At 39.3% G+C, this 22,752-nt stretch overlaps 1 protein-coding gene across 1 annotated transcript in view; it reads left to right on the top strand.

Moving 5' to 3' along the window:
- The window catches only part of GABRA2 (gamma-aminobutyric acid type A receptor subunit alpha2), a 242,586-nt gene that overhangs the window by 59,894 nt on the left and 159,940 nt on the right, over window positions 1–22,752 (top strand). The gene's annotated exons all lie outside the window — the stretch shown is intronic.

Below are 22,752 nucleotides of genomic sequence, written 5' to 3'. Positions count from 1 at the left end.
TATCTAAGAAAGAATCCAGGCCTTTTTTAAAGCAATCCACTGAGCTGGCCAGAACCAACTCTTGGGGGAGTCTATTCCACATTTTCACAGCTCTCACTGTGAAGAAACCTTTCTGTGTTTGGAGATTAAATTTCTTTTCCTCCAGACGTAAAGAGTGCCCCTTGTCCTCTGTGATGACCTCAGCGTGAATAACTCTACACCAAGTTCACTATATGAACCACTGATGTATTTATACATGTTGATCATATCCCCCCTTAATCTCCTCTTCTCAAGAGAAAATAAATTCAGTTCCTCTAATCTTTCCTCATAGCTGATCTCCTCCATCCTCTTATCAGTTTGGTTTCCCTTCTCTGTACTTTCTCCAGTTCCCCAATGTTCTTTTTGTGAATTGGTGCCCAAAACTGAACTGCATGTTCCAGATGAGGTTTTACTAATGATTTGTACAGGGGTAATATGATATCTCTCTCTTTGGAGTCTTTACCTCTTTTAATACTTGCAGGAAATTAAGCTTGAGTTGCTAGACTGGAAAAGAGGTTATATTTTAGCTGTCTGATGCCTTGTTTTACAGAGACAGGGCAAGTGGAATTAGAAACATGGAGAATCGTGCATATCTACAACGGGTATCAAATCTTGCTATTACAGCTAAATCCCTGGCCATTTTGGTAGCAAAACCTCTATAATTTTCTGATACTGCTACAATTTGCCCACTCTGAGTTGCCTTCTGTGCATTCCTATTGGCCAGGGATACAACCCATCATAAGTATGAGCCAATAAGAATGTGAGGCAGGCTTAATGGCACAAACTCTACCTGGAAATAGAACATCCCATAAATCAGACATTTACAGGCCACTGCAGGTATGGACAGGCACATGCAGCAGTTCCCTCCTACTGAAAGAATATCTGCAAATAAAGGAATGTAAATCAATTTGATGGAGTTGATTATCTAAAGGTGTAAAACATTTTTCACTTAGCAAAGTAAATAGGGTGAAGTTGGATTCCCTTCAGTCATGTTGTTTTTTTTTTCTTTTTTTTATAATGTCGCTAGCACCTGACTTATTTATTCAAATGAACCCATTGGTACCATATTTACTAGGAAAAGTGAATATTCTCTTTGCAAACTTTCTATACAAACATTGTAAATCCTGAAGACTAAATATGAAGTCATCTGTTCTTTGTCAAATTAAAACAATACTGGGTGGATTCAATAAAGCAGTTACAAATACATTTTTGGTGATATGGCCCCTACAAAATGACCTGCTCCTAATTCAGGAAAGCCTTGCAACAGTCCCAAAAGCTTTCTAACAGGTGCACCTGATTCAGGTAATTCTTATTACCACTGCTTTTAGAATCTGTCACTATGGCTGCAACAGATTCCGATAAAATTTCAACCAGTTTCCAGATGAGAAAACTGATGGTAATTATGACCAACTTTGAGTTGGCATAGAGAGAGACGCCAGTGGGGAATTTTGTGCTGGAAAGCTGTTATGAAGAATGGTAGCTGCCTTTCCTTAGATCGAAAATCTTCATGTATTACAATTAATAACATTTCCAAAAATTCAAAAACCTGATCCTTGAAATCAAAATGTTATAATAACTCCCTAGGATTTACCTACTAAGCAAACAAACATACAACGCCACTCAGATCCCCAGCGTCCTCAAATGACTGTGCAGATATGGTGCTTTCTAACAGTTCTTGCTTGCTATCCACAGTAAATAAGTATATAGTAGTGGCACATGTCTTCAGAACCAACAAGAGCTTTTTTTGTCACAGTTTAAAAAACACAGTGGATCCCAACGCGTTTCCACCCAGAACCGGCCTTTATCATAGCTGTGATTAAGGCTTGCTCTGAGTAGAAACATGCTAGCATTGGGATCCACTATGTTTTTTTAACTGTGACAAATTTCCTGTTGGATTCTGCAGACATGCGCCGCTGCTATGTACTTATTTATTTACTAAGTGCAAATTGTTATTCACTTTGCAATGGTATTTTCACTTTGCAAAGACTACCCAATCATGTGCAAGGAAAATGAAAAAAAAAAACCTGTATTTTTACTTACATGTGATTGATGATAGAAGTTAGCAGAGCTTTATCTAATTCACGAAGTTACGGGAAAATTCCCTTGCAAAGTGAGCAGGTTTTTTTCCTTTAGTAAATCAACTCCCATGTCCCCACTAAGTGTAGGGATGTTTAAACTTTTTTTTCTTGGTGGCATTTTTTTTCATCAGAGAGTCTGAACCAGGAAAAAGTTTGTTTCCTATGTTGGATTGTAAACTATTTATTATTTGCTGTTGGCAAGCTCTTCCAAAATAACTGCTTCTGCACTACAAGGAAGGCAGATAAAAGTGTTAATTAGCTGTATTAAGTAGTTTCAACAACTCCTCATTGTAATACAGTATCATGATTTAATTAGACTGTAATACATACTTTTTTCATACAAGACTAACAATATTGATACTTCTGTGCAATAGTTGTGCAGTTTAATTCCCTTTTATAGCTCCACAGGCTTATGCAGGTTCCCTTTTTTTTTGCCTATTTAAATTGAAAAGTAGAATTAGACTTGAGTCCCATTTGTTGTAAAAGAGAAACAGGTAATTATTTTGCTACACTGCTTGGATAAGAATATCTAAGCCCAAGAGATTTGTTTTTGTCCTCTTGAATAGACTATGCAAAACAAACCTACCACACATGGTGACACATAACAGTATCCAACACAGGGTAGCTCTTAAGATTGTGTCCTCGCAAAAACATTCTGTCACCTTTATAGCTTTCAATTGTCCTTTCCTTGTAGGGGGTGTCTTGGAAACCACTATAAATAATAAATTGTCTTTGCGAACATAAGATATTGAAGCTCCTTTTATGCAAATAAACCCTTAGGTTATCTTGGATTCAAGTTGTGCTTCTGCTGTAAAGTGCTGTGCTTTTCTTTTCAGCAGTATCAACATTGCAATTTAAGTTGTAGCCTAAAAGTCAGCTTAAACTTGAATAGTGTTTAATAATTAAGTACAGCTCCATATGTGGAGGTAGCATAGGTAGGAAGTTCTTATAACATAGACACATTAAGCCATCTGGTCTAGCATGTCTCCATTTGGGAAGATTTTAACAAGCTTTAAAATTGTTTTTTATCTGTGTTTTTTTAATTTAAAGTGTTTATTTTTAATTGATTGAAATGAAGTTTAAAGTGTTACTAAACCCACAAAAGTAAAATCAGTCTGTGTATGCAGTAAAACATGCTTATTATTCTCACTGTGGAACCTAAGGGGTTAATCCTTCGCATTGTAAGCTCTAAGGAGTAGATGAGTAGGGCCTTCTGATTCCTTTTGTACCAAATTGTATTGTAACTGTAATGTCTGCCTTCATTTTGTAAAGCGCTGCGCAAACTGTTGGCACTATATAAATCCTGTATAATAATAATAATTGTGTAAAAAGGCTCTTTGATCCTGTCTTCTCTGATCCTCCCATTTTTCTACTGTCCCCAATCCATCTGCTGATAGTACAAAGCTCTAGGAGCCACTCTGCACATTGATTTTAGTGTGTATTGCTAGAGAGGTTTTTTTCCTTTGGGAGGGTGCATGTGATCAGCACAGGGCCAATCAGCACTGAGAGAGGGTCAGGGGTTATGCAGCCTCATAGGACAGTCAGAACAGAATTAAAACTCCTCCTTCATGCTTTAACCAGTGCTCAACTGGACACTGATAGAAGTCACAAGACATATACTGCTGATGAGAAAAGGTATTTAGCAGTTTATATGTACTAAAATAATTGCATTTCCATGTTCTGTGTACTGTGGGACACCGGATATAGTGAATGCAGGGTCCTGGGTTTAGTAACACTTTAAAGTAATTTAGTTAAAATGTTTGTAATTGATTATATTAGATTTGAGAAAAACAAATAATTTGAAATAATAATGCATTCTATCAATAATGTTAACACAGGATACTATTTTTATGAGTCCCTTCTGAAACATAGAGTGTATGCATAGCCATTTTTTTTTACTTTTGTATAGAGTACATAAGAAAGAGTTAAAACGTCTGCCAGGTTATGTATTTTTACCTTTTGCTGTTTATCTACTATTGAGGAATTTCCCTTACTTTCTGTCCCAGAGATGCAACAGAAAGTTAAAGGAAATCTCTCAAAGTGAGGGGAGTTCTCTTAAATAGCTGTCTCTGGAACAGTTGTTCTCATTGGAAGATTGACTCCTACCCATTATGGGGCAGCTCTAAGGTTTTGGATTTTCCCTTATTTATTTTTCTTAATAACAATGGTACCCAGGGTAGGACAGGTCAGGGGCACCCTTCACTGTTTTTCTCAGTGACAATGGTCACCAGGATAGGACAGTTCAGGGGCACTCTTTCAAAGGGGACACAGACATCAATTTAAAAAATTACAGAGGGTCACTCAATCGAAAAAAAAAAAATCCTAGAGATGCGATGTAAGTACCTCTTAAATCTGTCATTAGATCTGTTATTTTTTTACTTCCTTTAACATGTCAAGCTGTCCAGCAAATGTGGCAGTTACAGGAAATGGGATAAACCATATAACACTAATAGGGGTGCTTACAGTGGTTAGCTTTTATTGACAATGGTACTGTAACTATTTAAAAAGTGTTAGCAGGTATCGGGCTGTAATTATTTTGTCTCCTACTTAAAGCCTATTAAAAGGTCCATCAAAGACTACCCTGTCCACAGAGCGAAAATGGCACGGTGCAGTTTCACTGCAGCATTCTCACCTTGTTACAGGAACTGGAAAAATAATGGTATCACTGGCAGGATTAGCAGGCGATAAAATAATATGTGATAATGTGATAGATGATATCATATTTGAAATGTTTGATTTTTCCCATAGTTACACTTTAAATCTTGTATATTACATCCAGCATGGTTCTTCAATAGTGTTTCAGTGAAGTGGCAGGCTCATTGTCCTGAAAAATTGCATACAGGACTGCAACTGATGTCTTCCATATGATGCTGAAGGCAGGCACTTCTTTAACCTTTTCGTGCCAACATCACACAAATATTCAGCCTCACAGAACTGGGATTTTTTCCGTGGGCCGCATATTTGTGTACCGTCCTTGTGGTGAGAGCGCGCCGCACAGCGTGCTCCCAGCACAAAGACCGGGGTGTCACTGAGAGCCTGGGTCCCGTTCTAACGATCAGGACTCCCGATTCCGGGCCACATGATCGCTGTGATAGCCTCTAATTGGCTATCACAGTGACCAGTCACTGTACAGCCCGGCCCCTTTAGGGTTTTTTTCTCTCTATGAATAAAGGAGAGAGATACATTGTATCTCTCTAACTCCTGGCGTAGAGGAAAAAAAATGTTTGTAAAAAAAAAAAGATAAATAAATATTTAAAAATAAAATAAAAAATAAAGAAAAAATACCTAGATCGAGGGTTGATCTAGTTCAGTGCCAGGGTAATTGTTTGGGTCAATGTCAGGGTCAAAGGTCAAGGCCAAAAGGTCAGGGTCAAAGGTCAGGATTTAAGAAAAAAATTGGTATCAGTGTCAGTTAGTGTCAGTGTGGTTTATGTAAATAAACCCCCAAAAAACAAAATGCACACTATTGTTTCTGGGCTGTACTATGGGTATAAACAACAAATAACATACACATATATGGTATCGCTGTGATCGTCAAGAGCTGGAAAATGTATTTTGGGTTGTTCTTTGGAGTAGGTTATGGTAGTAGCAAGAAACACACAGCTAAATTAAAAGAAATTATTTTTTGTTTACTATTTTGGGCCAGTTTTCCTTTGATAATAAAAAAAAAATCAGGAGATATCCATTTCCATTTACCACCAAATAAAAGCTCAATTTGTAAAGGTAAAGGTATAATTCACCTGGATGTACAAAGTAGCTGTGATGATATGTACGGTTTTACTAACACATGTCAACGTTGCAAAATTGTGCTTAGGCATTTAAATTTGTTTTACCCTTAGGCACGAAGGGGTTAAGATGCAATCATGCCCCACCTAGGGTTCATTGAATCCTTTGAGTGACATTAGACCAGATACATTCAATGTGGCCTTCATAGATACAAGCAAAATAAAAAAAGGAAAAGCAAATAACAGAGCTATACTCTGGGTTCTCCCCTCCCTTGGGGGGGATTTTGATTCCAGCCTAAAAAAAGGATTAGGTGCTGGTGAATCAAATTCCTCTTGAGCTAGAGGTGAATATCTATTTTGTATTGGTACTGGGTACGGTTTGTATATGGGTTTTTTTTTGGTAATATGGTCTTTGTGGTTTAGGTTTTTGGTAAGTGTATCCTTGGTGGTCCTGATTATATACACCATAATTGCCACGATTTTGATAATCTTGATACACCGTAGGGGGGTATCCTCTATATTGATTATTGTATGGTGGTCTCCCTCCTTGGGGTGGGTAATATGGTGGTGCTCTGTATGGAGCTTGATGGGGTTTCCAATTATTGGCTCTTCTAAACTGTTGAGGTGTGTGCTCATTATGATGTACATGTCTACCTTTCTGTTGCCCACTTCTAGGTGTGTTTTGTGTGGGTGTTTTAACACCTAGTATTTTCCTCTTTTGGGGTGATTGGGTGAATGTATTTTTTTTCTGGTGTAGATTCTGCTGATTTTAATTCATTATTGGCTAATTGTCTTTGCCATTTATATATCTCTTTCTGTTGATAGTCTTGCATTACTCTTTGGTACTTTTTCTTATTATTATTTTTGTTTTCTAAATCTTTTTTCTGTACTTTTTTATTTAATTCATTCATTAGTTTCCCAAATTCTTTTTGTTCTTTTAATGTTTCCAATTTATCTTTGTAATCATTAATTAGCATATCAATTTTTCGCATTTTCCTTTGTTTTCTTTTTATGAGAAATTGTAGTATCTCCATGCCTTTTTCACTAAAAAAAATTATACCCCTCCTGTATGTCATCTTCTTCTAACAAACCATCATTAATAGGTATCTCCCATCTGAGTTTTCTGGGGATCATTTTATCTTTGATGTATATTTCCATGGTAATCATATCCCACTATGTATTAACTTTTTTGTTCATTATATGGCCTAGTTTCCTGAATATATTTGTGATGTTAGTATCTGTGTTCTTCTCACCTTTAAAGATATCCTCTAAATTGAGATCTCTTTTTTCTAAATACTAAAATACCTCCATAGTGTCTTCTAATAAGTGTATGAGTAAAATTATATACTGAAGTGTGGACTCTTGTGTGCTACTATGGTATATGCTACACTATTTAAATATTACCAATGCTGTGTGGTAAAATTAATACAATAATCAAATTAAATAATCATCAAATAGTGTAAAGAAATATATGAAAATTAGTGGTTTGCTTACACTCTACACATACTCATACCATTGTGTCATATAAAAGTGAAATCAGAAATGTTCAGCTCCAGGAAAATCCATAAGGAAGCAAGGAGACCCCCTGCTGGAAAGAGGGAACACTTTGTCCATCCATCCCAGGGAAACAGGGATCATCCCATCCATTTACCATTTGGCCCCATTAAATGGACACAAGTCTTTTACGACCTCACTTAACGGTTTGGTCATATACACCAGGTGAGAGCACAAGCGGTCAAGGTGTACAATATTTTTATGATTGGTGAACTGCACAGTTAATACGTTTGTATTACAGCACTGGAAGAAATAACAAGGTCAAGGACTTAATAAGGACAAGTTTATAGCAATAATATAATTGCAGAGATAACGATATGCACACTTTCGAACCTGGACTATTATTTATTTATTTACACTTTTTTGGTAGTGGAGCGCAACACCATTTCTGATTTCACTTTTATATGAAACAATGGTATGAGTATGTGTAGAGTGTAAGCGAACCACTAATTTTCACATATTTCTTTACACAATTTGATGATAATTTAATTTGATTATTTTATTGATTTTACCACACAGCATTGGTAATATTTAAATATTGTAGCATATACCATAGTAGCTCACTAGACCCCACACTTCAGTAAATGATTCCCTTGCTACATATGTAGGCCATTTATGTATCTCCCAAGCTCTGGTCAAAAAACTTATGAAGATGGCATCATCCTACCCTGCCTTGTTGCTAGGAAGTTGCTAAGACACCACTAGCTCATTCAAATCCCGCACTAATTTCCCCCCATGCCTGTTGCAGTAGCTTTGAGCTCAGCAATGCTGCAATGAAGGAGATAGTACACCACACATGGGAATGGCGCCATAAGATGCGGCCATCTTTGGGAGTTTTTTTTAGCCAGGCTTTGGAAGGTACATGGATGACCTAGACCTATAGCAAGAGCATTGTCCAGCATTAGTTAACCATGTACAGTTAGGTTTTTTTATCTACAGACTCCTCTTACAGCATAGGCAGTTTTTTTGGTAAAGGTGAACTAACCTTCTGAACCTTAAAGCGGAGTTCTATCCAAAAGGGGAATGCTTTTCCCTTTGACCCCTGCTCCCCATTAAGGATTGGCACCTTTGGGGAGTGGGTACCCGAGTTTGACAGTTACCGGCTCCCACTTCCGCTGCGATTGCCTAAGGCGATCTGAAGCGGAAGTTGCCCTCCCTCCCCGTAGTCTTCTGGGAAACGTGACAGGCCTCATAAGACTACGGGGCCATTCACAAAACGCAGCGGGCACCCGGCTGTGAAGACACAAGCTGTCACAGCTGGGTGCCCACACTGAAGATGCCAGCGCCAGGGAGAGAAGATGGCCGGTGAAACCAGAGGTGGTAAGGACACTGCTGGACCGAGGGACAAGTAAGTGTCTGTATCTTAAAAGTCAGCAGCTACAGTTTTTGTAGCTGCTGACATTTTTATTTTTCAGGTAGAACTCCGCTTTAAATGCTAACTTTTGATAAGGTAGAAATAGCAAGTAATATTTATAATAATTATACAGTTTGTCACGCAAGTATACTGTATGTAAATAAGCAAAGTAGCAGTTGTGTTTAGGCTACCTGTTGTGCCTTGTTACAGTTTTACCATCTGAACCGCCTGCAGTCACTCATTAGCTTCAAACTGGCCTATCCTTTACCAAGAATCACATTGCTGTTTTTGTTTATCCCTAGAAATAAATCAGATTTTGCTGGTGCTGTTAATTGATGGCTGATTATGCTGACACCTTGCATTACAATTAACTCTGTAACTGTCACGTTGACTTTACTCTTGATGTGTATTAAGAAAATTAGACTCTGTTCTGGTACTTTCGGTTTGGAAAGGAGACATAAAATGCATGAAGCTGTCCACTAGCGATTCAAGTCACAAGTGAGATAATGATCTTATCCGGGTTCTCTTTTATACTGTAATCCATTAAAAGCAGAGCTAAATCATTATGTCACCAGTTCACTTGACATGCCTATATTCCACACATAAGCTCTACCAGGGATTAATTATAATAGATAGAGTCTTGTACGGGAAAATGCTGTATTTTGAGCTATTCCTACACTAGATGACATAGCTGCCAACTGAAATACACAATTTGTTTGCTAATATTTAAGCTGAACTCTAGACAAACAGCTAATTACACAGATTAAATACATTTAAGGTCCAGTGTCTGTGGGCATGTGCATCAAGACTAGGGAAAGGCAAAACCTGCTTAACTAGTTCAGCTCTTTTGACATACAACCCAACTTTCTGAGATGGTAAAGAGGGACATCTATTAGCAAAAGTATGTAGGCATAGGGCACATGCCCTGCCATGCCCTCTTCTAAGGAGAATTAATACACAAAAAGTTCTTTTTTATCACTATTATTCCTTTATATTAGTGTTGAAATGTACAAATGCAACAATTTAAAAATTGGTTGAAAGGTTTAGCATTGTAAAACAATTTTTTTATAGATATGTTTATAGATAAATAGTGAATTTTTAATACTCTTATATACATCAGACCAAAATGAGGACATATAAAGAGGAAAGAGGGACAGAGGGACTTTGTTCCAAATGAGGGACAGTCCCTCAAAATCAAGGACAGTTGGGAGATATGCATATGTCCAAAGAGTGAACTGTTAATCACAAGCTGATGGCTGCTATTACCAGGAGCCTGGGATCAAAACCGCCGGCTTCGGGATTGAGAGCAATGTGAGAGCAAGGCATTTCTATGCCTTAATCCCAAGAAACCAGAAGCAACAATGATTTTGTCACTTTCGGTTTCAGATCCACTATTTCCTGGTCAGTACAGACAGGGGCACATCTAACTGAGCAGATCTGTGCTTGGTTAGATGGTGTAATAGGCAGGGGAGTTATTGGGGTTTAGGCCCTTAATATCTACAAAAAGTACATGTCACGTGCTCAGTGGTTACATCTACAATACATTCCCCTCTTGCTTTCCCTGCAATTTTCTCTTGATTATTGTTAACTTCTGTATTCTTTGTATGAGGATCTAGGTTTCCTTCCTACCCTCCGTAAGGTTTTATTAGTGTGTGTTTTTATTTTTTGTTTATTTTATGTGATGTTCAGTGTGGTGATTTTGATCCAGGCTGTATCCCGTGCATTCCACCTGTTGAGTATTTTGTTAGATGATCAACTGATTGATGGGATCAGACTGCCTCTCTACCATCTTATATACAGTGGGGCAAAAAAGTATTTAGTCAGCCACCAATTGTGCAAGTTCTCCCACTTAAAAAGATGAGAGAGGCCTGTAATTGGCATCATAGGTAGACCTCAACTATGAGAGACAAAATGAGAAAAAAAATCCAGACAATCACATTGGCTGATTTGGAAAGAATTTATTTGAAAATGATGGTGGAAAATAAGTATTTGGTCAATATCAAAAGTTCATCTCAATACTTTGTTATATATCCTTTGTTGGCAATGACAGAGGTGAAACGTTTACTGTAAGTCTGCACAAGGTTGGCACACACTGTTGCTGGTATGTTGGCCCATTCCTCCATGCAGATCTCCTCTAGAGCAGTGATGTTTTGGGGCTGTCGCTGGGCAACACGGACTTTCAACTCCCTCCAAAGGTTTTCTATGGGGTTGAGATCTGGAGACTTGCTAGGCCACTCCAGGACCTTGAAATGCTTCTTTTGAAGCCACTCCTACGTTGCCTGGGCGGTATGTTTGGGATCATTGTCATGTTGGAAGACCCAGCCACGTTTCATCTTCAATGCCCTTGCTGATGGAAGGAGGTTTGCACTCAAAATCTCACGATACATGGCCCCATTCATTCTGTCTTGTACATGGATCTGTCGTCCTGGTCCCTTTGCGGAGAAACAGCCCCAAAGCATGATGTTGCCACCCCCATGCTTCACAGTAGGTATGGTGTTCTTTTGATGCAACTCAGCATTCTCTCTCCTCCAAACACGACGAGTTGTGTTTCTACCAAACAGTTCTATTTTGGTTTCATCTGACCATATGACATTCTCCCAATCCTCTTCTGAATCATCCAAATGCTCTCTAGAAAACTTCAGACGCGCCCGGACATGTACTGGCTTAAGCAGGGGGACATGTCTGGCACTGCAGGATCTGAGTCCCTGGCGGCCTAGTGTGTTACTGATGGTAGCCTTTGTTACGTTGGTCCCAGCTCTCTACAGGTCATTCACTAGGTCCCCCCGTTTGGTCCTGGGATTTTTGCTCACCGTTCTTGTGATCATTTTGACCCCACGGGATGAGATCTTGCGTGGAGCCCCAGATCGAGGGAGATTATCAGTGGTCTTGTATGTCTTCCATTTCTAATTATTGCTCCCACAGTTGATTTGTTCACACCAAGCTGCTTGCCTATTGCAGATTCAGTCTTCCCAGCCTGGTGCAGGTCTACAATTTTGTTTCTGGTGTCCTTCGACAGCTCTTCACCATAGTGGAGTTTGGAGTGTGACTGTTTGAGGTTGTGGACATGTGTCTTTTATACTGATAACAAGTTCAAACAGGTGCCACTGATACAGGTAATGAGTGCAGGACAGAGGAGCCTCTTAAAGAAGAAGGTACAGGTCTGTGAGAGCCAGAAATCTTGCTTGTTTGTAGGTGACCAAATACTTATTTTCCACCATAATTTGCAAATAAATTCTTTCCAAATCAGCCAATGTGATTGTCTGGATTTTGTTTCTCATTTTGTCTCTCATAGTTGAGGTCTACCTATGATGCCAGTTACAGGCCTCTCTCATCTTTTCAAGTGGGAGAACTTGCACAATTGGTGGCTGACTAAATACTTTTTTGCCCCACTGTATATGGTTTTCATTTCTCATGTTCCATACTACATTATGGGTTATGACTAAGGCTTTTAGCTGAAACGCGTCAACCTACTGTATTTTTATGTCATTTTTTGTAGTCATTCCAATAAAGAGGAAGATTTTAGCGCAGTGGCGGTCAAGCAGATCTTTTTTCCTACATCTGCCCAATGCTATCACATAGGGGTTACCCCTTGTGATAGCAAGCAAGTAAAAATAAAGAAATAAAAGCAAAAATGAAAAAAAAAAAGTATAATAAAATATAGTAAAAAAAATAGCCGTAACCCCCGTTATCCAGCATACATATGCAAGAACGCATCGTAAGGAAACCACAGTCGCACCACACGTGTGAAGTATTGCCACGAACATTAGAACGAGAGCGTGAGCGCTAACACAAAAGCTCCTGGTTAACTCTGGAGCTGTGAAGGCTTTTAAAGCATCACCTATAGAGATTTTTGGGTACCGTAGTTTATGAGAAATAAATCAAAATAAATCTGTTGTGTCTGTATATCCAAATGAAAAGAATAAGGCTGCTGCTATGCAATTCTGATACCAATCGTTACAAACACTGATATACCATAGTTTTTGTTTTTTTTTTGCAATATCACCGGCGCATGTAATTTTAAGAGTTGGCATGTTTGGAATCTATTTACTCGTTGCAACATCATCTGTTATATCTTAACAAAAAATGGGTATTATTTTGTGTGTGTTTGCGCTAAAATTAATTTCATTATATTTATTCCTGAAAATTTTAGTTTAATAAACAGTTGCGCAAATATCATGTGACATAAAACTTTGCTATCATCTTTTTATTCGACAGGGCCTTTGTTTTCAGAAAATATATAATGTTCTAGGGGTATATGTAATTTGTGAGCAAAAAAAAAAAAAAATTGCTCTAGAGCCAAAGTGGATAAAGCTGGTCAAATGTAGGTCAGAATGAGGTCAACTGAGGTTCTCCCCCTTTGTAATGTACAGCGCTGAGCGAACCATTGGCGCTTTATAAATACTGTATAATAATAATAATAACTGCAGGTCAATTTTGAATAATCTCAAATGGGTCTCAGATAAGTACAAAAAAGCATTCCAAAACTCAACTTTATGAGAGGTTAATAAAACGTGTGTCTCTCCCATGCTGGTACACGGAGTGTTCCCCCTGTTGTGTTTCACTAGAGGGAATGTGGAGCAGCTTAATCTTCAGGAACACTATTTAAGCCTTTTTCATTACTCTTTATCTTACATAACAAGTCTGATAACCTGACTTTATGTTGATGTTAGCGTAAAGGTCTCATTTAAGCTAAACATATATATATAAAAAAAAAATCTCTAGACAATTGTTTCCTTTTAAGTGTTCCAGCGTGTGCATGTGCTGGTCTGATGCTGAAATAAGCTAAATGACAATACAGACCTGGAGGTATTGCTTTCCTGTGTGATCGGTCACAGAATTTCCCAGGAGGGCTTATTTTTCCGACTCGTGAAGACAGCGTCTCAGAGAGAAAAACTTAGTAATAGGATTATTGGTTAAGTCTACTATACAGTGAATTGAAATCATGCTAGATTGAGGGCCAACAAAATGCAGAAAAGCTGACATAAAGCACATCACTTTTCAACAGTGTTCTTTCATTTTATTTACTAAAATATAACAAATCTAAGACTTTATATTTTTCCCTAGATTACGATTAACTTCTTTTAAAAATTGGCACCTTTTAGCAATATTAGTGAAATGACAGCTATTGGTAAATATATAGTACAGATGTTCATTTTTCAGGATAACGTCAAACTGTTTCAGTGAAAGTGCTTGCAGTCACTGAAAAGGACTTAAAAATACTTAAAATATACTTTATATGCGTATATCCCTATTGATTAGTTTCTCACTGTACAAGTCGCTGCATGGGTTATATATACAGCAGGCTGATTACAGGCACAGTGTGAAGTCATGCAAATAATTAATTTCTCCAAATCCCTTTAAATTTACATAACATTCATTTGAAATTGTATCAGCCTGAGGCCTGAATACTAACTCTCAAAGCCAAGTCTTGGGTGTTTCTTTTAAGAACTAAGTGATGTACAGTTTATGAATCAAACCTATGCATGCATATTATTTATTTATTTCAATCATTTCTTTTTTTATTGTAATAAATATATAGTATAGACAGTTTATCCACAGTACTTTTCAGAGAAGATTGAACATCAGTTCCATGCAGTTACTGATGACGTATTGTCCCTACCAAACTCATACACTGTAGGACAAGAACCTACACATAGATGGGAAACCATGCAAACACCTTGCAGTTAGTTACATGGTAAGGGCTCATTTACACTTGCTTTAAAATGTGGCATTGGACCAGGGGTGAACTGACAACTCATGGGGCCCCCCGGGCAATAGGGGATCATGGGGCCCTTGTGTCCTTGCCCAAACTCAAAAAAGCCTATGAAAAAGGTACCAGGGGCATCTCACAGGGCCCCCTACTGACCCCGGGCCCTCGGGCAGCGCCCGAGTTTCCAAATGGTCAGTCCGCCTCTGCATTGGACACGCTTTTGTAAAGCACTCTGAATGCTAATCAAAGCACCTGTCACTAAATGAAATGGCAAACTTACAGTCCTGTTTACACATTGTGTTTACTTTGCTTTGCTTTAAAAATAATATTTCATGTCCCTTTCTTGGTGCTTCAAGCATCTCCAAAGCTTCCATAGAAGTCAATGACAAAGCTCGTTTACAGCACCTGCAGCTTTTGAGAGGCTTTTATTCGCTTTGTTTTTGAGGTATTGCAGGTATGAGATATCCCAGAATGCAGTGGGAGACCAACAAGCGAACTGGAAAGACGTCATCAACAGCTACTTCCAGTTCATGTGTATATATTCTGGAAGTGTCTGGTGCAGGTGTCACATCTGGTGTGCAGTGTGGAGCAGCAAGAAGACGAGCAAGGTTTGGACCAGAGCGGAGCAACTAGCAGATGGCACACGTGGTGTGCAACATGGGAATGCTATAGTGGAAGGTAAACAGGGACCGGAGAGAGAGGACTGAACATCAAAGGATCAGCAGAACTGGCAAAACAGAGCAGGACAAACTAGCAATGTTACATGTGGTGAGCAGCATGGGAGCAGTATAGTGGAAGGTGAACGGGGATCAGAGAGAGAGGAGGATCATCAAACCAGAGGATCAGCAGAGCTGGGGGTTACTACTGAGTGGGGGATCAGCAGAGCTGGGGTTACTACGGGGGGGGGGATCAGCAGAGCTGGGGCTTACTACTGATTGGGGGGTCAGCAGAGCTGGGGGTACTACCGAATGGGGGATCAACAGAGCTGGGGGTTACTACTGAGTGGGGGATTTGCAGACCTGGGGCTTACTAAGTGGGGGATCAGCAGAGCTGGGGTTACTACTAAGTAGGGGATCAGAAGAAGGGTGGGTTAGTACTTAGTGGGGGATCAGCAGAGCAGGAGGTTAATACTGAGCTGGGAATCAGCAAAGCTGGGGCATCAAAAGAGCTGGAGGTGCTACTGATCTTGGGATCTGCTGAAAGAGGGTACTAATAAGCTGTGGATCTGCTGGGTTGGGGTACTACTGAGCTGGGATTCTACTGGACCCCATTAAAACAAATCAAAAATCAACACACGCACAGGGCATATGCCAAGCTTCATTAAAGCTTTAAAAAAACATCACCAAAGCATCTTTGAAACATCATTGAAGCATCACCAAAGTATCACAGAAGCATCAAAAAAATATCCAAAAAGCATGTTGAAGTGGTAGGTGCTTTAATGTGTGTTAAAGTCAAAGCAAGTGTAAATGAGCCCTTGCATTCCTAATCATATTAATAGCCTTTGAAATATTGTGTATTTATGGACACATCTAATAATATTTTTTAATTATTTTATTTACAGCATTCGCTTAGAATGGTGGCACAGTGAAATCAGAATGTTTCATGAAAAAGTAGCCAGGAGTTGTGAAAGAATGTTTTGTACTGAGTTACACTTTGTTGCTGGGTATTGAGAAAGTAGAGATTGGTGACAGTGAATTGTGGAGACTAAGTCAGTCCTTTGACTGGTGCCCTGTGAAAAGCAAAGGGCACCAGTGGCGTACCTGGCAATTCTGGTATTCAATGGCAAATGCCAATTGAGCTCTATGGTTCCGGGCAGTGAGCACAGGGCCCACTAGAAGACATCGGACCCTCAGACCACCCTCATGAAATCTGTTTCTGATTTTTTTTGGTCAGAGACATTCACACCAGTAGCCTTCTGGAGGTCATTTTGTAGGGCTCTGGCAGTGCTCATCCTGTTCCTACTTGCACAAAGGCAAATATACTGGCCCTGCTGATGGGTTGAGGACATTTCTTCGGTTCTGTCCAGCTCTCCTAGAGTAATTGCCTGTCTCCTGGAATAACCTCCATGCTCCTGAGACTGTGCTAGGAGACACAGCAAACCTTCTGGCAATGGCACATATTGATTTGACATCCTGGAGGAGTTGGACTGCCTGTGCAACCTCTGTAGGGTCCAAGTATTACCTCATGCTACCAGTAGTGACACTGACCTTAGCCAATGCAAAACTAGTGAAAAACATTCAAAAGATGAGTAGGGAAAAAAATGTCAGTGGCCTCCACCTGTAGAACTACTCCTGCTGAGTCCTCTCATTGTTGCCCATCTACTGCACCTGTTGTTAATTTCATTAACACCAAAGCAGCTGAAACTGATTAACAACCCCCTCTGCTACTTAACTGACCAGATTAACCCCTTCATGCCTAAGGGTAAAACAAATCTTAGCGCCTAAGCACAATCTTGCAGCTTTGACATGTGTTAGTGAAATCATACATATAATCACAACTACTTAGTACATCCAGGTGCATTATACCTTGTTTTTTTCAGGACAAATTGGGCTTTCATTTGGTGGTAAATTGTAATGGATATCTCCCGATTTATTTTTATTATCAAAGGAAAACTGTCCCAAAATAGTAAAAAAAAAAATTTTTTTTAAATTTAGCTGTGTGTTTCTTGTTACTACCATAACCTACTACCAAATAACAACCCAAAATAAATTTTCCAGCTCTTGACGCTCACAGCAATACCATATTTGTGTACAGTCAGGTCCATAAATATTGGGACATCGACACAATTCTAACATTTTTAGGTCTATACACCACCACAATGGATTTGAAATGAAACAAACAAGATGTGCTTTAACTGCAGACTGTCAGCTTTATTTTGAGGGTATTTACATCCAAATCAGGTGAACGGTGTAGGAATTACAACAGTTTGCATATCTGCCTCCCACTTGTTAAGGGACCAAAAGTAATGGGACAATTGGCTTCTCAGCTGTTCCATGGCCAGGTGTGTGTTATTCCCTCATTATCCCAATTACAATGAGCAGATAAAAAGGGCCAGAGTTCATTTCAAGTGTGCTATTTGCATTTGGAATCTGTTGCTGTCAACTCTCAAGATGAGATCCAAAGAGCTGTCACTATCAGTGAAGCAAGCCATCATTAGGCTGAAAAAACAAAACAAACCCATCGGAGAGATAGCAAAAACTTTAGGCGTGGCCAAAACAACTGTTTGGAACATTCTTAAAAAGAAGGAACGCACCGGTGAGCTCAGCAACACCAAAAGACCCGGAAGACCATGGAAAACAACTGTGGTGAAGGATTCTTTCCCTGGTGAAGAAAACACCCTTTACAACAGTTGGCCAGATCAAGAACACTCTCCAGGAGGTAGGTGTATGTGTGTCAAAGTCAACAATTAAGAGAAGACTTCACCAGAGTGAATACAGAGGGTTCACCACAAGATGTAAACCATTGGTGAGCCTCAAAAACAGGAAGGCCAGATTAGAGTTTGCCAAACCCTCAAATTAAAGCTGACAGTCTGCAGTTAAAGCACATCTTTCATTTCAAATCCATTGTGGTGGTGTATAGAGCCAAAAATGTTAGAAATGTGTTGATGTCCCAATATTTATGGACCTGACTGTATGTTATTTGTTGTTGGTACCCACAGTACAGCCCAGAAACAATAGTGCGTATTTTGTTTTTTGTTTTTTTTTTTAAGCTAAAACATACTGACACTAACTGACACTGATACCAATTTAAAAAAAAATCCTGACCTTGACCCAAACACTAACCCTGGCACTGAACTAGATCAAACTTCATATTTTTTCTATTATGTTTTTAATATTTATTTATCTTTTTTTAACAGTTTTTTGTTTTGTTTTCCCTCTATGCAAGGAGAGACGGAGATACAATGTATCTCTCTCCTCCATTCAGAGAGAAAAAAAAAACAAGGAGGGGCAAGCTGTACAGTGACTGATCACTGTGATAGCCAATCAGAGGCTATCACAGCAATCATGTGACACAGAATCGGGAGATTGTTATAATAGGACCCGGGGCTCTCAGTGACACCCCGGTCTTTGTGCAGGGAGCGTGCTGTGCGGCGCACTCCCAGCAAAAAGTCAGGTATGCAAATATGTGGCCCCACAGAAAAAAGCCCAGTTCTGTGAGGCCACATATTTGTGTTACATCAGTGTGAAGTGGTTAGTATCCCAGGAGGTTCATTGACCTGATGCTGTACTCTGATTAAAAATTGTTCCTTTAATTTTTTTGAGCGGTGTATTTCAATTCCTTTTTCTTTATCAGGCATTTTTTTACCATTGTCAGTAAGCAACATGGGATCTGTTTTTATCTTTATAAACTTACTGGATCTGGGAATGTATGTTGTAATGTGTTTACATGAAGTCAGTTTGAAACACCCCCTGTAATGTTCTCTGTCTTTTGCTGAATATAGATGAACAGCTGTCAGCATTGGGAAATTGTACTTTGCCTTTCCAGTATATGTTTGTTTTTTCGATTTAGGGCCCAATTGTGTTGCCATAGATCAGCAATGGGCAAACTACGGCCCGCGGGCCGTATACGGCCCGGCGGATCTTTTAATCCGGCCCGCGGAGCTAGGCTCCTCTCACAGTCCGCCCTGAAGACCGGTGTAGCATGAAAATCTGTCTCCTATGAGGATCTGTCCCCCTCGACGTATCTGCGCATGTGCCGGAGATCGCCGATCGGCTGCTAATGCCTGAAACTGGCACATGCGCAGATACGTCCAGGGGGACAGATCCTCATAGGAGACAGATTTTCATGCTACACAGGAACGGCGCGGGAACACGGCAAGAGGAGCGCGCGGAGCAAAGGTAAGTGAATTGACACGGGGGACTTGGGGACTTAATATGGGGGATGAATTAATATAGGGGATGAATTACTATAGGGGGGATGAATTACTATATGTGGGATGAATTACTATATGGGGGATGAATTACTATGGGGGATGAATTACTATGGGGGATGAATTACTATGGGGGATGAATTACTATATGGGGGATGAATTACTATGGGGGATGAATTACTATATGGGGGATGAATTACTATGGGGGATGAATTACTATATGGGGGATGAATTACTATATGGGGGATGAATTACTATGGGGGATGAATTACTATAGGGGGGATGAATTACTATGGGGGATGAATTACTATGGGGGATGAATTACTATATGGGGGATGAATTACTATATGGGGGATGAATTACTATGGGGGATGAATTACTATGGGGGATGAATTACTATATGGGGGATGAATTACTATGGGGGATGAATTACTATATGGGGGATGAATTACTATGGGGGATGAATTACTATGGGGGATGAATTACTATATGGGGGATGAATTACTATATGGGGGATGAATTACTATGGGGGATGAATTACTATATGGGGGATTAATTACTATGCTTACTATGGGGGAATATTACTATACTTACTATGGATGACACATACACATCATTCATCTACTCTTGGTCCAGCCCCTGGGTCCAATATATGAACCCATTGCGGCCCTCAAGTCAAAAAGTTTGCCCACCCCTGCCATAGATAATGCACCTGCTCTGTGTGTGGTGTGCTGCAATGCCATTCATTGGGAACAGAACCTTAGCATGTTGTACAGCAGAGCCCAATGCACAACACACCACAGTATACAATGTGTTGTTGCGTATTGCTTAGTTAAAAAAAAGTGGTCACGCATATTTTTTTCTCAATATGGTGCATTGACATCTAACTCATTTATGTGTGTCATAACGGCCATTATCGCACTGCAAGGGAATGCTTAAGTGCAAATGGGTCCTAAATTAAATAATATCATGGTCAGTGTTACCCAGATGATCCTTAGAACAAACATTTTTAAAGTGGAGGTCCAGTCAGAATTAAAAAAAAATAACAGTCAGCAGCTACAAAAACTATAGCTGCTGACTTAAAAAACAGACACTCACCTGTCCCTCAATCCAGCAGTGTCCTCAAACTTCCAGGTTCATCATCTGTCCTGTGTCCCCGGCACTGGCATCTTCAATGTGGGCACCCGGCTGTGACACCTTGATGAACACATCCATTCCAGTGTGACCAGTTTTCTGGCTGTGCTGGGAGAACAGCCTACCTGTCCTCCAATGATCAGGACTTGTACTGCAACTCATCTCTGCACAGCCATTCACTGGAAAGATCAGTGTACTGCTCTCCTGCTGACACATCCCCCTGTAGTCTCCACCCCTAGTTTCTACAGTGAGCGTCTTTTGAAGCTGAGAACAGAGGTCACTTAAAGAAAAAAAAAGGATTTATTATGATATATACAGTATATATATATATATATATATATATATATTTGTGTTCAAAATAATAGCAGTCAGACATCACTAACCTGATCAATCACTGTTTTTGGTAGAAATTATATTTCTACATGGCAAATAATTTACTAGCAGGTGTAGTAGAGTAATAGAAATCCGACAGACCCAACAATCATGACATGCATGCTGCTGATTCTGTGTAATTGAATCATTAATTGAAAGGGGCATGTTCAAAATAATAGCAGTGTGGAGCTCTATTAGTGAGGTCAGTCATTCTTTGAAAAACAGGTGGCAATTATTGCCCTTATTTAAGGAAGGAAGGCAGCAAATGTTGTACATGCTGGTTACAGTGTATTTCTCTCTCACATTCTGAGGAAAATGGGTCATTCCAGACATTGTTCAGAAGAACAGCGTACCTTGATTAAAAAGTTGATTGGAGAGGGGAAAACATATAAAGAAGTGCAGAAAATGATAGGCTGCTCAGCTAAAATGATCGCAAATGCTTTAAAATGGCATCCAAAACCTGAAAGACATGGAAGAAAGTGAAAAACTACCATTTGAATGGATAGAAGAATAGCCAAAATGGCAAGGACTCAGCCAACAATCAGCTCCAGGAAGATCAAAGAAGGTCTAAAGTTACCTGTGAGTACTGTTACAATTAGAAGACGCCTATGTGAAGCCAAGCTATCTGCAAGAAGCCCCCGCAAAGTCCCACTGTTAAAAAAAAGACATGTGCTGCAGAGGTTACAATTTTAAAAAGAGCACATTGACTGGCCTAAAGAGAGATGGCGCAACATTTTGTGGACTGATGAAAGTAAGATTGTTCTTTTTGGGTCTAGTGGCCGGAGACAGTTTGTCAGACGACCCCCAAACACTGAATTCAAGCCACAGTACACTGTGAAGACAGTGAAGCATGGTTGAGCAAGCCTCATGATATGGGGATGTTTCTCATTCTACGGTGTTGGGCCTATTTATCGCATATCAGGGATCATGGATCAGTTTGAATACATCAGAATACTTGAAGAAGTCATGCTGCCTTGTGCTGAAGAGGAAATGCCCTTGAAATGGGTGTTCCAACAAGACAACGACCCCAAACACACCAGTAAACGTGCAACATCTTGGTTCCAGACCAACAAGATTGATGTTATGGAGTGGTCAGCCCAATCCCCGGATCTTAATCCAATAGAAAACTTGTGGGGTTACATCAAAAATGCAGTTTCTGAGGCAAAACCAAGAAATAGAGAAGAACTGTGGAATGTAGTCCAATCATCCTGGGCTGGAATACCTATTCACAGGTGCCAGAAGTTGGTTGACTCCATGCAACACAGATGTACAGCAGTTCTCAGAAACAGTGCTTATACAACTAAATATTAATTGATTCAAAGGAAAGCAAAATCTTCAAACATTTTTCAGTTTATATAGTGAATGTTTGAGTTTGTAAAGAAGAATACAAACACTGCTATTTTTTGAACAGTCTAATATTCACTTTTCTTCAATTTTTTAGGGGAACAACACAAATTTGATATATTTTTCTTCATGTTTTGATTTGGAATAGAATGTGTAGTGTTCCCAATGCATTTGTGTGTATGGAAATAAAAGCTATTAGAAGGATTTTGAGCTTTATTCACTTTTTTCATCACACTGCTATTATTTTGAACACAACTGTATATATTGCCTTGCATTTCTATACTGTTTATTTTGCATTGTCCCTTCTCTTTCTTAATGAGTTTGATGGCACTGTAATTAGTTTAATTTAAAAAAATATTTTTTTTTCATAACCAATATACAGCTGTCACAGGACTAAGCTCTGTCCCTGTCTGCAGGGAAACATAAGCAGGAGGAGCTTTTAGTCCTCTGCTGCTGGTCACATGTTCAAAATACATTTGAAAAAAAAACCGACTTTGGGATACACAGTAAAAATAAACAATTAATATCAATAAACTGTTTTAAATCGTCATACGTAGAGTGGGGCAAAAAAAGTATTTAGTCAGCCACCAATT

This window comes from Staurois parvus, unplaced genomic scaffold (assembly GCF_062004578.1).
Source record: "Staurois parvus isolate SC_StPar_1 unplaced genomic scaffold, SC_StPar_1.0 ptg000980l, whole genome shotgun sequence".
Classification (NCBI taxonomy): domain Eukaryota; kingdom Metazoa; phylum Chordata; class Amphibia; order Anura; family Ranidae; genus Staurois; species Staurois parvus.
This window is presented reverse-complemented; position numbering and strand designations above follow the sequence as displayed.